This window comes from Cibotium barometz, chromosome 48 (assembly GCF_041138505.1).
Source record: "Cibotium barometz isolate CiBa-2024 chromosome 48, ASM4113850v1, whole genome shotgun sequence".
Lineage (NCBI taxonomy): Eukaryota > Viridiplantae > Streptophyta > Polypodiopsida > Cyatheales > Cibotiaceae > Cibotium > Cibotium barometz.
Window position 1 is genome coordinate 29,528,101 of NC_141093.1, and position 14,570 is coordinate 29,542,670.

Below are 14,570 nucleotides of genomic sequence, written 5' to 3' on the forward strand. Positions count from 1 at the left end.
AAAGGCTTTGATCTCTAGCATCTAGGTATAGACCAAAGCCTTTATCTTTGTAAGTACATCAATATCTCCTAACATGTTGTAAATTTGTTCAAAAATTTGAGGTGCAAATTCTATCACCAACTTTGTTAAATTTGTTCATTAATTTGGAGATTTGAGTTGATGTTTTTGAGTGGATCGGAACTATTGGGTTCAATTGAATGGTGTCTTTCCTTGCTATATCTTGCACTATGCTTAATATTTTTGTTGTTCATCATGTCAATGGAGGATGATGATTTGTAGTGAAGGGTATGTGGGCTTATGCGTGGCCAAGTTGTCTAGTAGGAACAAAGGGTGGGGCATCACTTGTTTAGGCTCTTGTTTTTTGTGTGGAGGGAAATTCATTCCTTACAATGAATTTTAATTATGGAAAGGAGATAGGAAGGTCAAGGGAAAATTCATTAATTTTTTCCCAAATTCATTAATTTTTTCCCAAATTCTACATTTGTTGAGGGTTCCAAATCTACTCATGATGCTTGTTGGGGATCAAGTGCCATAGGTTGGGATCACCAACTAAATAGTACCTATGATAACACGTAAGAAAATGATAATTTGGGCTAGCTTTACCTTTTCCCTTAGTCCTTTAAGCTACGAGTCACCCATGAACTTACAGCTACTTCCAAATGACATAGCTAACTTGTAAGTCTTTAAAAATTGTATAGCTTTCAGCTAATCAATTTAGCCTTTTGGATGATAATTTTTTACTACCTTGTTCAACTAATCAATTTGGACCCTTAGATTGTAATTTTTAATCTTTAAGGGAAGAACAAAGCCTTAAAAAGGTTTTAGCTTCAAATAGAAGTTGCAAAACAATGCCACATATCTATGAGGAATGTATATGGGAGATACCCGAAATTAATGCTTGATTTTATTACCTTTAGATAGTGAGACAAGCAAGATCGAGGGAGAGCACACTCATGCAGCCATCTGGTCACGGAGATCTTTGATGCTAGTGAGAAACACCTCCACCGTTTCACTTCTTTCAGCTTCTCTTGCTACAACAAATTTCCAAGATTCTGAATCCTTAATGGATCTCGTATCAGCTCTACAACAAAGCCCATGCTTTTATAACTATGGAGACATGTTGAACCATGGACAACGCACTATCTTCCATGCTAGTGACAATGGTGTAGAAAATCGAATCCCTTGATCTCCAAGCTTGGACAAGATCAGCAGAAAGTGGTACATGATATCCTCAACATTCCTTATTGGTGGAAGGTAAACATCCACACTAATAACGGTGTCCCAAAGCTCATAGTGGGATAGAATAGCCTTAAGCTTGAACTTCTAGAGAGGATAATTAGTGTTGTGAAGCTTTCCATCAGTACCAAATGGTAGTGGCGAGGTCTTATAGAAGATGCCCTTTCCTTCTTTGAGGGATTGCTAGATAACAATTAGCAAAGAAGTTTTATACCATGTCGGAGCTCTACAACCTGCACTGTATAAAAGAGAAAACTCACAAGAAGTAGGATCTTTCACAATACAAAACTTTAAAACTCAAATTGCACAATAAAAGAGATAGAGAATGCTATTATATTAATAAAGTGATAGAATAAGTGCTCTTGTGAGGGAGCTTCGATGGTGGTTGATCTGAAATTGCTAAGATGGAGACTATATGTTAATAGAAGCTAGGGAGAAAACTCACAATGATAAACTACTGATGAACTATGTGGAGAAGAGGCTGGTGGTGGGCCATGTATTTTTATAGGCCTGTATATGTGAGGTACCACCATGACATAACCATGTAGTTCCACAGTCATAGTAATCACACGGTGTCAACTCGGCCCATCAAGAAAAACCAAAAAGTGTGTAGAAATTATTTCACCTCCCATAGCCATCCGAGCACATCTTTGTGCTCTGTTTAGGTCCCGTAATGTCAGGACAAGATGTCTAAGAGTAAATTCTACCTACTCCATATATGGACCATTATGAGATAACGAGGCCCAGTGTATCATATAGTCTATTTAACAGGGTACCAAATCTAATCCAAGCTGTCTCTAAATGATTTGGCCTCCTACACCACCTTCATGTGTAAATATAGGGATGTTGGGTGCTCGAGCTACTCAACCATGGCTACTTTTCATAATAGGGGCCATAAAAACATGACCTAGCATGTGCCTAGATAATACCATATAAAGGTGGGACATTGATATACAATAGAAGAACCATATGTTGCCATATATATAGGCAGTGATGTGTGTGAACACACTTAGGACCGCCGGGGCACTTTTCCCTCTTTAGGAGGTTTTTTCCCCCGGCTTGTATATACGCCCATCCTTCTAGGGCTAACTTATCTTTGTACATTGACACAATCTAATACACTTTGTGTTGTGTGCATTCTTGCTTCTTCTTCTCCAAGCTTTGTGTGCTTTCTTGCAACCCTAATTCCAACAATTGGTATCAGAGTAGGCATCGGCTCCCAGGGATACGCCGCCAGCACCCTCCGACTCATGTTCTCCGATTGAGGTGAGTTTTCACAAGCGTTTGCAAGTCCCTATACTCTGCAAATAAGCCCAAAGGGCCTGGCATTCTCAGAATTTGCATCTGAGGTCATTTCAAGCTCCGTTTTTGCATTTCAAGTTCTGCACAGGTGTTTTCGTCATTTTCTGCAGAAATTTCGACAGTGTAGTTTTTTGCAAAACAGGCATACGTGTTCTATTGTGGACCGTGCTACATAGCACAAGTTGTCTTCTGTTCAGTCTTTTCTTCATTACAGTTAGCTTTTGCATCAGTTTCAGTCAGTGGCCATGGCTGATAACAGCAATGATGTATTTCGCATGTTGTCTGCTGAAGATAAACTGGATGGAGACAGCAACTACCCACTTTGGGCATACATGATGCAGCATGTTTTGATTGCAAAAGGAGTGTGGAACATTGTGCAGGGTACGGATGTACGTCGAGGTTCTGTGGATGTAGGATCTGTTGAGGATGTTGTAGGTTCTAGCAGCTCTACTGTTGCTGCTGTTTTACCCACTGCTGAACAAGCTCGTGGGATGGTAAAGAAGCGCAGGCTCATGCCTTGATTGCACTTTCTGTCAAATGTAATATCACCCCACATATTTGTTCAGCTAAAACAGCAAAACAGGCTTGGGATATTCTAACTAGTTTGTATGCAGGTTGTTAACGAGGCAAAAATCGCTTACCTGCGTAAAGAGCTAGAATTGAAGATTATACAAGAAGATGATGACATGAATGTTTTTCTTGCTGAGATTAAAGATCTCAAAGAACAGTTGATTTTTGCAGGTGAGATTATTCCTGATCATTCTCTTGTGCAGACTGTTCTTGATGCTTTACCTGAGACATATCAGACTTTTGCTTCCACGTGGAGACTTCTTAACGAGGACAGACCTGATGCTGTCAAGTATGATACTTTAGTCAACAAGCACTTGCAAGAAGCGCAGTCCAGGCAAAACAGGGCCAGGCAGTGTGCAGTTGATCAAGCATTTATTGCTGCCCAGCAGCAGAGAAGAAGTGGTAAGGCAGCCCCTTCCACTGTTTCTTCTCCTATTAGTAGGTCTGCAACTTCTTCTCCTTCCACAGGTAGCAACAATAAGTCTGAGAAGGCTCTTTGATAAAGGCAAGAAAAAGACCAGGTGCAACTATTGTAAGGTAAATGATCATGTCATTAAGAATTGCCCTAAGCTAAAGGCTAAAGAGGCAAAGAAGAAAGAGTCAAATGCAGCCACAATAGCGGATGCTTCTACAAATGCAGATTCTGTAAATGTTGTGCAGGATACAGAATGGGCGTTTAGCATGTATTGCCAGTATGACCCATCTGTACATGATACATGTTTGGCAGTTTCTGTTGACTCTCATGTATGGTATTTTGACAGTGGTGCTACAAAGCACATTACCTGGTATCGTGATATGTTCACTTCTCTTGAGGCTGTCCCTAATGGGAATACTGTCACATGTGCCAATAATGCTTCTTACCCAGTGAAGGGCATTGGTAAAATTATGCTTACTGCTGCAAATGGCAGCGCTTTCACACTTTCAGATGCTTTGTATGTGCCAGGGATAAAGAAGAATCTATTGTCTGTCTCTCTGCGCTTGCTAGACTTGGACTTGTAGTCAAATTTGTGGATGACAGATGTACTGTTCATGATTTGACTTCTAGTGATACGATTATTGTATCTGGCACCTTGTTTCGTGGGCTGTATAGGCTCAATTCTTATGACAAGTGTGTGGAAGATTCAGCAAATGCAGTTTCTGATGAAAAGGCAGTTTCAGATGCAAAACTATGGCATGCTTGTTTTGGTCATCTGAACTTTGCTAGTTTGCTGCGTTTGTAGAAATTTGATATGGTTGCTTCATTGCCCCCTCTTGAGGCCCCATTGAAACATGTTTGTGAAGGCTGTATTTTAGGCAAAATGCAGCGTTCTGCATTTCCAAAGGATGGTTCTGTGTGGGCCACTCGCAAATTGCAGCTTGTACATATAGTGATGTATGTGGGCCTATGCAACTTGTACTTCGTGACTTTCGTTGATGATTACTCAAGGCATGCATGGGTATATCCACTGAAGGCAAAGTCCGAAGTGTTTTTGTGCTTCAAACGGTTTATGCTTATGGTTGAAAATGTATCCAATTGTACTGTGGTGGGCACCCTCCGTTCTGATCGGGGGGGGAGTACATGTCTAAAGAGTTTGATGCATTTCTGGCTAGTTGTGGGATAAAACACCAATGTACAGTGCCGTATACCCCTCAGCAAAATGGTGTTGCTGAGAGGAAGAACAGGTCACTTATGGAGATGGCATGATGTATGGTCAAGAGCCAAGCTTTGCCACATGCGTTTTGGCTTGAGGCTGTCATGTGTGCTGCATATGTACTCAACAGGTGTCCCACTAAGGCCTTGCAGTCTATTACTCCATACGAAGCTTGGCATGGCAGGAAGCCTTCTATTGGTCACTTGCGTGTCTTTGGTTGCTTGGCCTATGCTTTAGTGCCTGTGCAACAATGCAGAAAATTGGATGATAAGGCTGTCAAATGCATTTTTGTTGGTTACGGTGGTGAGAGCAAGGGTTACAGATTGTATCATCCGCAGTCAAAGCGTATCTTGATTAGTCAAGATGTTGTTTTTGTGGAAGATGCTGTGCAGCTTTTGTTATCATATACCAAAGAGATCAGTGTGAACTCATGGGATGTATTTGATACATTGTTGCCTCTGTTTACAGGTGGGAATTCAAATGTAAGTCCTAATGAGGTAAATATTCAGCCTATGCAAATTTCAAACGACATCGTAGATCAGCCTATTTCTGATGCAGATTTACAGGATGTAATTTCTGAGGATAGGGCTGAAAATGAGCAAGCTAGAGGTATGCCTAAATGGCTGGTGCAAACCTTGCGTGATAGTAAGATTGATGCACCTATGACTAGTCGTACTCGTTCAGGTTTTCAGCATGCCTCTTATGCATCAGATTGTTATGCTTTGGCTGTGTCTAGTATGTGTGAAGAGGAAGAACCTCTTTCATTTGATGAGGCATAAAATTCAAAAAATTGGTTGGCTGCAATGCAAAGTGAATATGATGCTATAATGAAGAATGGTACATGGTCTTTGTCTGATTTGCCTATTGGTAAAAAGGCCATTGGATGTAAGTGGGTTTTTAAATTGAAACGAAAGCTAGATGGCAGTGTTGATCGCTATAAGGCTAAACTTGTTGCAAAGGGTTATGCTCAAGAAAAGGGCATTGATTTTGATGAGACCTTTGCTCCCACTTGTCGTATGACTACCATTCATAGCGTTTGTGCATTGGCAGCTCATAATGGTTGGAATGTACATCAGCTGGACATAAAGACTGCGTTCTTGAATGGAGATTTGCATGAGGAGGTGTATGTATCGCAGCCTCGTGGTTTTGTTCAAAGAGGGCAAGAAAACAAAGTGTGCAGGTTGAAAAAGGCTTTATATGGTTTAAAGCAAGCTCCAAGAGCTTGGTATGAAAAGATACATGCATATTTGACTGCACATGGGTTTCAGAATAGTCCAATAGAAAGCACTTTGTACGTTAAACGTGTGGATGGTGTACATCTAATCATTGCTCTCTATGTCGATGACATGCTGCTCACAGGACCAAATGAGAGTCATATTGCTGATTTTAAGGCTGATTTGAATGCCTCTTTTGAGATGTCAGATTTGGGGCATTTGCATCATTATTTGGGGATACAATTTAAGCAATGTGATGGAGGTATTGCTTTGTGTCAGACAAAGTATATTGAGACATTGTTGCGGAGATTTGGCCTTGAAGACTGCAAGCCTATTGCTACTCCAATGGAGACAGGTTTGAAGTTGAGTCTTCATGATGCTGGAGATCACTTTGATGTCACACTCTATCAGACAGCTGTTGGTTGCCTCATTTATGTATGCATTACGAGGTCGGACATTCAGTTTGCAGTCTCATAGGTGAGCAGGTTTATGCATAGCCCAGGGTCTCAGCATTGGAAGGCAGTTAAACGCATCTTTCGCTACTTGAGTGGCACCATACATCTTGGGTTGTTTTATCCCAAGGGGGGATCGTTGCCACCAGATTTACATGCTTTTTCGGACTCAGATTGGGCTGGTTGCTATGACACAAGAGTGTCCACAAGTGGTTTTTGTTTCATGCTCGATAGCTCATGCATATCTTGGTTGAGCAAGAAGCAACCTACTGTGGCCACTTCTAGTTGTGAAGCTGAGTACAGGGCAGCTTTCACAGCTACGGTTGAGTGTGTGTGGCTCAGACGGCTTATGGCTGACTTGGGTGTTGGATAGGAGTCTGCCACCTCTATCTTCACTGACAGTCAGAGCGCATTGGCAGTTGCGAGAAACCTAGTTTTTCATGCTCGCACAAAGCACATTGAGGTGCATTATCACTATGTCAGGGAGAGACTCTCAGCAGGAGAGATCAGCTTGGCCTATGTGCCAACACAGGACAACCTCGCCGATCTTTTCACAAAGGTGCTTCCTCGTGAGAAGTTCGAAGCTTTCCGCAAAGCTTTGGGCTTGCTCCCCTTTGTGGATTGATCTACTTTGGGCATGGCACTCCCCTATACATGAGTGCCAGCTCTCGTTCACACCATCACTCCCAGGGGAGATTTGTTGCCACATATATAGGCAGTGATGTGTGTGAACACACTTAGGACCGTCGGGGCACTTTTTCCCTCTTTAAGAGGTTTTTTTCCCTGGCTTATATATACGCCCATCCTTCTAGGGCTAACTTATCTTTGTACATTGACACAATCTAATACACTTTGTGTTGTGTGCATTCTTGCTTCTTCTTCTCCAAGCTTTGTGTGCTTTCCTGCAACCCTAATTCCAACACAATACAATCAGTTTAAAGAGGAGGTAATAGAGGTGAATTACCATTAGAAGTTCTAGTCTTCGGGGGGCATTCACCACACTCACACCTCAAAAAGGAAAAGAATGAGAACCATCCTTGAGCTCTGGAGAGTCATGTTGAGATATCGTGCTCAACTAGTGTGGATATAGGTGACACGCTAGGATGACAACTCTACACTTATGCCACTAGCATGGATGGTGAGATTATGGATGATATGCCGCTAGTTATTTACAGGCTATGTGATATCCATTTTGGTTTACTAGAGCTATGGTATAGTTATAGCACTATCTCATGTAGTTGGGCTCACACTATGGACCAACCATTTATATGTTATAATAGGAGATTACTTTTTCTTATAATATGTACTCTTGTATTTATGCTATGTTTATAAAAGAGAAAAGAAAATAGAAGAAAATTCAGCCATCCATCTCTTGTGTGCTTGTCTACTCGTGTGTGTGTGTGTGTGTGTGTGTGTGTGTGTGTGCGCGCGCGCGCGCGCGCGCGCGTGTGTGCTTGCAAGGAGCTCACCTTCTCCCCCGCATTCTTCTCATCATATATCAGAGCGACGGTTCGTGTGAAGATCTCAAGAGGAAAGCAAGAGGCAAGTAAAGGAAGCGGTATAGGGGTAAGGATAACTCTATCTCTTTCCCTTCAATCTGGGAGTAAATTTCTGAGAAGGTGTAGTTTCACATCTAGAGCCACCCTTTTTAGTGAAGCAAAGGGAAATTATATTATGTTGACAATGTTCGTAATACCTCAATTATTTTAGATTTAAATTTGAGGCCATTTGGGCCACATTTTGGCTCTATAATTTTTTCATGGGAACTCTATGAAAGTGTTAATTTCAACTATGTATGGCCAATTTCTAGTTTGGTGCAAACTTGTAATAGAAATTTGGTTGCAAGATAGTCTATGTAGAGAATCTATAATTTGTAGATTATTGGTAGACGTACGTTTATATGACTAGCTCACATACAACTATGGTATAATAGGTTTACAGTACCATTGTGTCAAAGATTGTAGGTTTGTTATAAGTGCAGAAGTTTGTAAGAACTATTTGGTACGCTGCTGTTGATAGCCTATCTCGGATTATGAGCAAGAAGCTAGACAAGGATAACTTCCAAGCATGGAAATTTAGGTTGGGAAACTTCCTCATAGGAAAAAGATACATGAGTTTATTTCAGGTGAGGAGAAGGAGCCAGAGCTTTTGAAAGAAAATGTCACCCCTCAAGAAGTGGGGGCTTTTAAGAGTCATGGCATGAGAGAGCCAGTAAAGTGATGTATTGGCTATCTGTTAGCGCGTCAGATGCTGTGATTAATTATATAAAATATGCAACGACACGTAAGGATACATAGGATGCCCTGGTTAAGCTATATGGCAAGGTAAGAAAGATGTAGTTAAAGTAAGAGCTACATAATGTGCAGAGGAATAAGATGAGTATCAGTGACTACTCATTGAAAGTTGAATGGCTTACAGATGCCATCGGCTATATATTGGTCTTACAGATGAGGATGACTTACTACTGGTGACATTGGATAGGTTTGGATGATCAATTTTGAACATATATCCAAACTCAAGAAAACTTCCCAAAATTTAAGGATCTTATAACCCTACTTATCACTATCGAAGGTGAATTTTGGGAGTAAATCATCTTTAGGAAATATGTAGGAGCAAGTCTCACTGGTGTTACTTTACGAATGGTTGGGAGCATAATAAGATAAGAGTTAAAAGGCCCCACACTTCTACATAGACACAGGTAGAGATAGAGGAAAATCTTCATTTAGAGGTTGTGGTGCACGTTGTTTTGGAAATAGAAGTAATGGGTAGCAACAACATGAATCTAATGCACAAAACATGTGGAAGAGGATACTCTAGAGGCTGGGGAAGCTAGAGAGGCCAAGATATATGGAAGAGAATACTCTAGAGGCTAGGGATGCCAAAGAGGCCAAGATAGATGGCAAAGAAATCAAAGTGAAAATAGCATAGGGTGCTATTATTATGGCGCACCAAGTCATATAGTAAAGGAGTGCTATAAAAAGTAGAATGACATGAAAAGTGGGAAGCTACAACAACGAAGCTATGCATCTAAGTAGGCAAGATGAAGATAGAAGTTAGCTTTTTATGATATAGCATATGTTTTGTTCTATGATCGCTAGATGCAAGGTACCCTAGAGATGTATGGTATATTGATTTGGGTGATTCTAACCACATGACCAGTGAAGAGTAGTTTAGAGATATGTAGAAACTAGAAAAACTAGGGTATGTGGAAACATTTGATGATATTGTGCATCCTATTATGCATGTTGGTAAGGTGCCATTGTCTATAAAGAATGAAAAAATGAAGTACATGACTGATGTACTTCATGTTCCAAACATTACAAAGAACCAAGTTTCAATTAGACAAATGGTTGAGAAGGGTATGCAAGTGGGATTTAATCCTCATGGATGTTCTGTAGAAGGTTTCAACAACCAATGCCATGTGATTGCAAAGGGCACCAGAATTAGAAGAATGTTTACATTGGATGTAAACATGTTGAACTGAAGGCTATAATGTTTACACATGGTATAGGTGTGATTGTAGACATTGACATTTAGCATATACCCGTCATGTCAATATTCAGCACGTTGAAAATAATGCAAGCCCAAAGCATTGTTATAGGTTTTATTGAAGTTCAAAGTAGATGGAATGCACAAAGTATGTGAAGCATGCCAATTGGAAAAATAGTGTGAGCATACATTTTCACATGATAAGAATGTGAGTCAAATACCATTAGATGTGGTGCATTCTGATGTTAAAGGATGCCACTATTATCTATTATTCATTGATGACCACATTAGGAAGGTGTGGGTTCAAGAGAAAAGTGAAGTGTTTGTGCACTTTTTCAAAGCTTCAAGGCAATGGTTGAGAAAGACAAAGGCATGTACATAACATGCCTATTATGGCTCACCCTAATCTCCCTCGAAACACATCCAACAAGAGATTACCTGGTGAACCGCAAGTGTCGAAGGATCTTTCCAATGGCAGAGCTTGTAACCCTTGAGGTCACCAAGCTCTACAACTCCTTGAGAAGCAATTCCACAATGCCTCCTATGAGAATTGTCATACAGTTGCGTTGCACTACGGGTACTCGTCCCTCCTCTCACCTCACTTTACTCACACACACTCACTAGCATGCATTAGGGAGAGAGATTAGCAAGAGAAAGACTTAATTGCACAATGGGAGAGTATATTGTATTATGAGAGATATTCACTTATATACATGACCATAAGTGTTCACACTCATTTAAACTGTGGCCGGTCGGGACTTTAGGCTCATAAGAGGCCTAATGCTATTACAATGACTACTCTCATAATATATCCACCATGAAGTACATCACTTAGGACTTCATCCTAACTTGCTACCACATGCTCTTGAAGCAGAAATCACCATAAATACTCTATCACACCATTACGGGCGCCCATCCAAGTTGTAGCTTTGGACACTATTGCTTCATATCTTGAAAGTATGACCCTTTGGTGTATCTATCGTGACTCTTTGATGTAAGATAATGGTGGTAGATCTTGTTAACCCTAGAATTGGGTTAACATCCCCCCCTTCTAGATGGTGAGCACGTCCTTGTGATCGCATTGAAGACCTTTGTGTGGGGAGAATGGACAAGCTTTGTCGATGGCTTTGATGTTGAGTGACATTCGATTGTCTTCATGTACCTGGAAGTTGTCGATGGTGAGGCTTTGGTACAAATGTTCTCCAGTGTATGAGTATGGATATGTACTCATAGAGCAGCTACTATATTAAGTTAGCTACCAAAATAATAGTAAGCAATAAGCTTAACAATTATATAATGGGTATTGAAGATCGTTGTTGGGAAAGTGTTAATGCGTGAGATGGCTTAATCCATGATGTGGCTTAAATCGTGAAAGTGCAGGTTCTTAAGCCGTGAGACTATTAATTCGTGCAAGACCTGAACTCGTGAGATTGTAGGTTTTTTGGCTATGAAGGGATATTCCGTGAAGGGGTTTCCGTGAAAGTGCAGGCCGTGAAATGGAATTCTGTGAGAGGTAATTCCGTGAGATGGAATTCCTTGAGAGGTAATTTTGTTGAGAGGTAATTCTATGAGATGGAATTCTGTGAAGTTACCGGTTTTGATTCTGTGAAGTCGCAGGTTTTCTTTTTGCTGTGAAAGGTTATTCCGTAAAATGGTCTAAACCCGTAAAATGGTCTAAACTCGTAAAAGTGCAAGTTCTGACCCCGATGATTTTTTATTAAAATGATTCTATGCGTTAGCTAGAGCATGACATGCGAGCAACAGGTTCTTGTGCACTTATGCTTCACATGCAGAGGGGTGACAAGAGAATTGTGAGTTTATCTTTGATGTGCTCATAAGTCTCCGTTTGCAGACGTGGGAATTAATTCTTGAATTTTTGGCTCACATGTTGTCGAGGCAGTAGGTAAGATTGTTGGTTGGTTGGTTGAACACACAAGCTCTTGTGTAGGTACTGAATGCATGATAGTGGTTGAGTGATCTTGGTGTTGCTTGGGGCCTCCATTTTTGTCTAACTTTAGGTGAAGCTATTGGGGTTGAATTCCATGGTGAGGTTTTCTTCACATTGTTCGATTTTGGCAACCATAGTGGTTGAGTGATCTTGGGTGGCTGATGTGCTTGGTACTGAGGCTTTCATCTTTGTGCAAGCTTAGAGGACTTTGTGATGCGCTGGGAAATCCAAGCCTTGGTATTACTTTGGTAGTACCCTTGTGCTTGCAGTAATGTTTTTGGTACCCACACTTGTTGACTTGGTGGAGTTATTTGAGGAACTCGCATAGGCTTTTGTGGACGGTGTTGTGGAGTACTTTTCTTTTTCCTTGGTCTTTGAGTGTTGCGTTGAGGAACAGGATTTGACTATCGAGGCACCCAAATTTGATTGGCACCTTCATAGTAGCCTTGAGCTACAAGTAGCTGCTTTTCCACCCACATCTTGATACTATTAAGATACCTTGATTGTGGTTGTCTTGGTGGAGTTTTCTTTTGGGTTGATGTGGAAGGTTTGGGACCCTCCTTGACTTTGGTTGGCATTGAGGCTGCAGGTTTGAGATTCATGGGAATTGTTGACGATGATGAGGCTGGAGTCTCTTGTGGAGTGGCTATCGATGATGAGGCTTTCGAGCATGTCGTTGTCTCCTTTGGTGAGGTTTGTCGATGAAGAGACATAGGCTCTGGGGATTTTTCTTTGAGTTCTTTGTTAGAGATAGATGGTTGCATTGTGGGAACTTCATCAAAAATAGTTATTGATTGCGAGGTATTGGCATCTAATGTTGTTGAAGATGGGGTTGAAGGAGTATATGCTTTATCGAAGTCGGTCGTTGACGTATATGGTAGGTCATTATGTGTAGAGGGGCTTCTGTGGAAGAGGCTTGTAACCTTTTGCGTTCAGCATCATAGAAATCCATTAAAGTTGGATCCTCTTCCTTGCAATATGGTATTGTTAATTTTTTGTCGTTGATCATCATGATGACTCTATCACTAGCAAAACACAGTGGTGCTTGGGCAACAAAGTCCATTTATGCCCCAAGATCAAATCTGCTTCCATACTCAACCACAAAAAACTTACAAGTAAGGGGGTTAGTTTCAATATACATTATATGTTCAAAGGACCCCAAACATGGCATGTTCAAGTCTTGTGTAAAGGAAATTCTTTCAGGATGTGCTGTGAGTGTTGGTTGACCTAATAAATCCTCCCAGAACTCGAGGGTCATGAGATTGTGTTCTTGTGTTGGATAAAGCTGTGCTTGAGCTGTGGTAATTTTATTTGAAAATTTCAATCCAATCAGAATCCAAGGGATCTTTTCAGTAAGATATGTTGGAAGCTCCAGCTCCTCCAAGGTCTCCTCCTCTCGTAATAGCAATTGTAAATTGCCTGTATAGTAGGAGTGTTCAAGGTGACTGTTTGCATGGATTCATCTATGGAATACGAGTCACGTATCCAAGTTCCACCAAGGATGACATCATACTCAAGGGAATCTAAGGTAACATGGAATGTAAATTCCATATCACCACTGATTGTTTGAGTAGCATAGCTAAAAGAACTAGGAACTTCAATGTTTTGTCCATTGGCACCTTTTGCAAGACCATTGTATGTAGGGATGAGTTTGGGTTGGCCCAAAATGACACCCAAGTGTCTATTGTCATGATGTTATGACTAGCTCGAGGGTTAATCAATGCGTATTTGTGCTTAACATCATTGCCTGTAGGAAAATCCAACCATATTGTGATAGAATCTTCAAGAGGAACCATGGATGTTTCAATTTTTGTTTCAGCTTTAGATCCTATTTTTGTGTTTCATATTCCCATTCACTTTCGTCCTCTATTTGTCTCTCAGCTTTTTCAAGAGTACCCAATGTGTACACTGGCATACTTGGCCCTCTGAAAATTCTTAATGAGGTCTGTTTGGAAACTTGCGAATCCTCACAGTCCTATTCTATAGAGTTCTTTATGTCTTGGTATAACTCATGTTGAGCCCTTAAAAAGGCGCAAGTGCTGATGTTATGCTGGCTTCACCACCATGAGATAAGAGAATTCCTCCAAATGAGGTTTTGAGAGACTGCTTTAATTTTGTAAGGGAATTATCAAATTTCTCAGGTGCTTTCTCAAGCGTATAATTCGTGCAATCTGTCTCAAATGACTCTTCTATAGAGAGTATATCTTCCTCTTGAAAGGGAAAGCGGTACTCCTCTGGGATTTGTATTTTGGTTGCTTTTTTAGGATTGGCATTATGAGGATCAATCACAACCGATGACCTTGTAAGACATTCAACCAAGCTAAGCATGCTCTCCTGAGCTTGCTTTTTGCGTTTCGCATATGTCATATGATCATGATTTTCAATTTGGGGTGGTTGGGTGGGTTCTAGTTTCTTGTTTGGTTTATGAGGTGCACTGAGTGAAGAGTCAGAACTTGTTTCATCCTCACTTAGTGACATACTAGAACTTGTTTCATTTTTTGACTTTCTTTGGATCATCAATTTTTCATTATGTTTGCCCATGCGACAAGATCGAATTTTTTTTGGGCTTTTGTACCCTATGTCGCACATATGGGTTTTGTGGTTTGTATGGCCGCTTTTGAGGTGGATGCTTTTGCATCATGTGTAGCTTTTGGCTCTTTTGGGTTTATGTCCCCTTTTGGTTTTATGTCCTCCACCCACAGGCTTCTTTTCCCTGTTCTTGACTTCA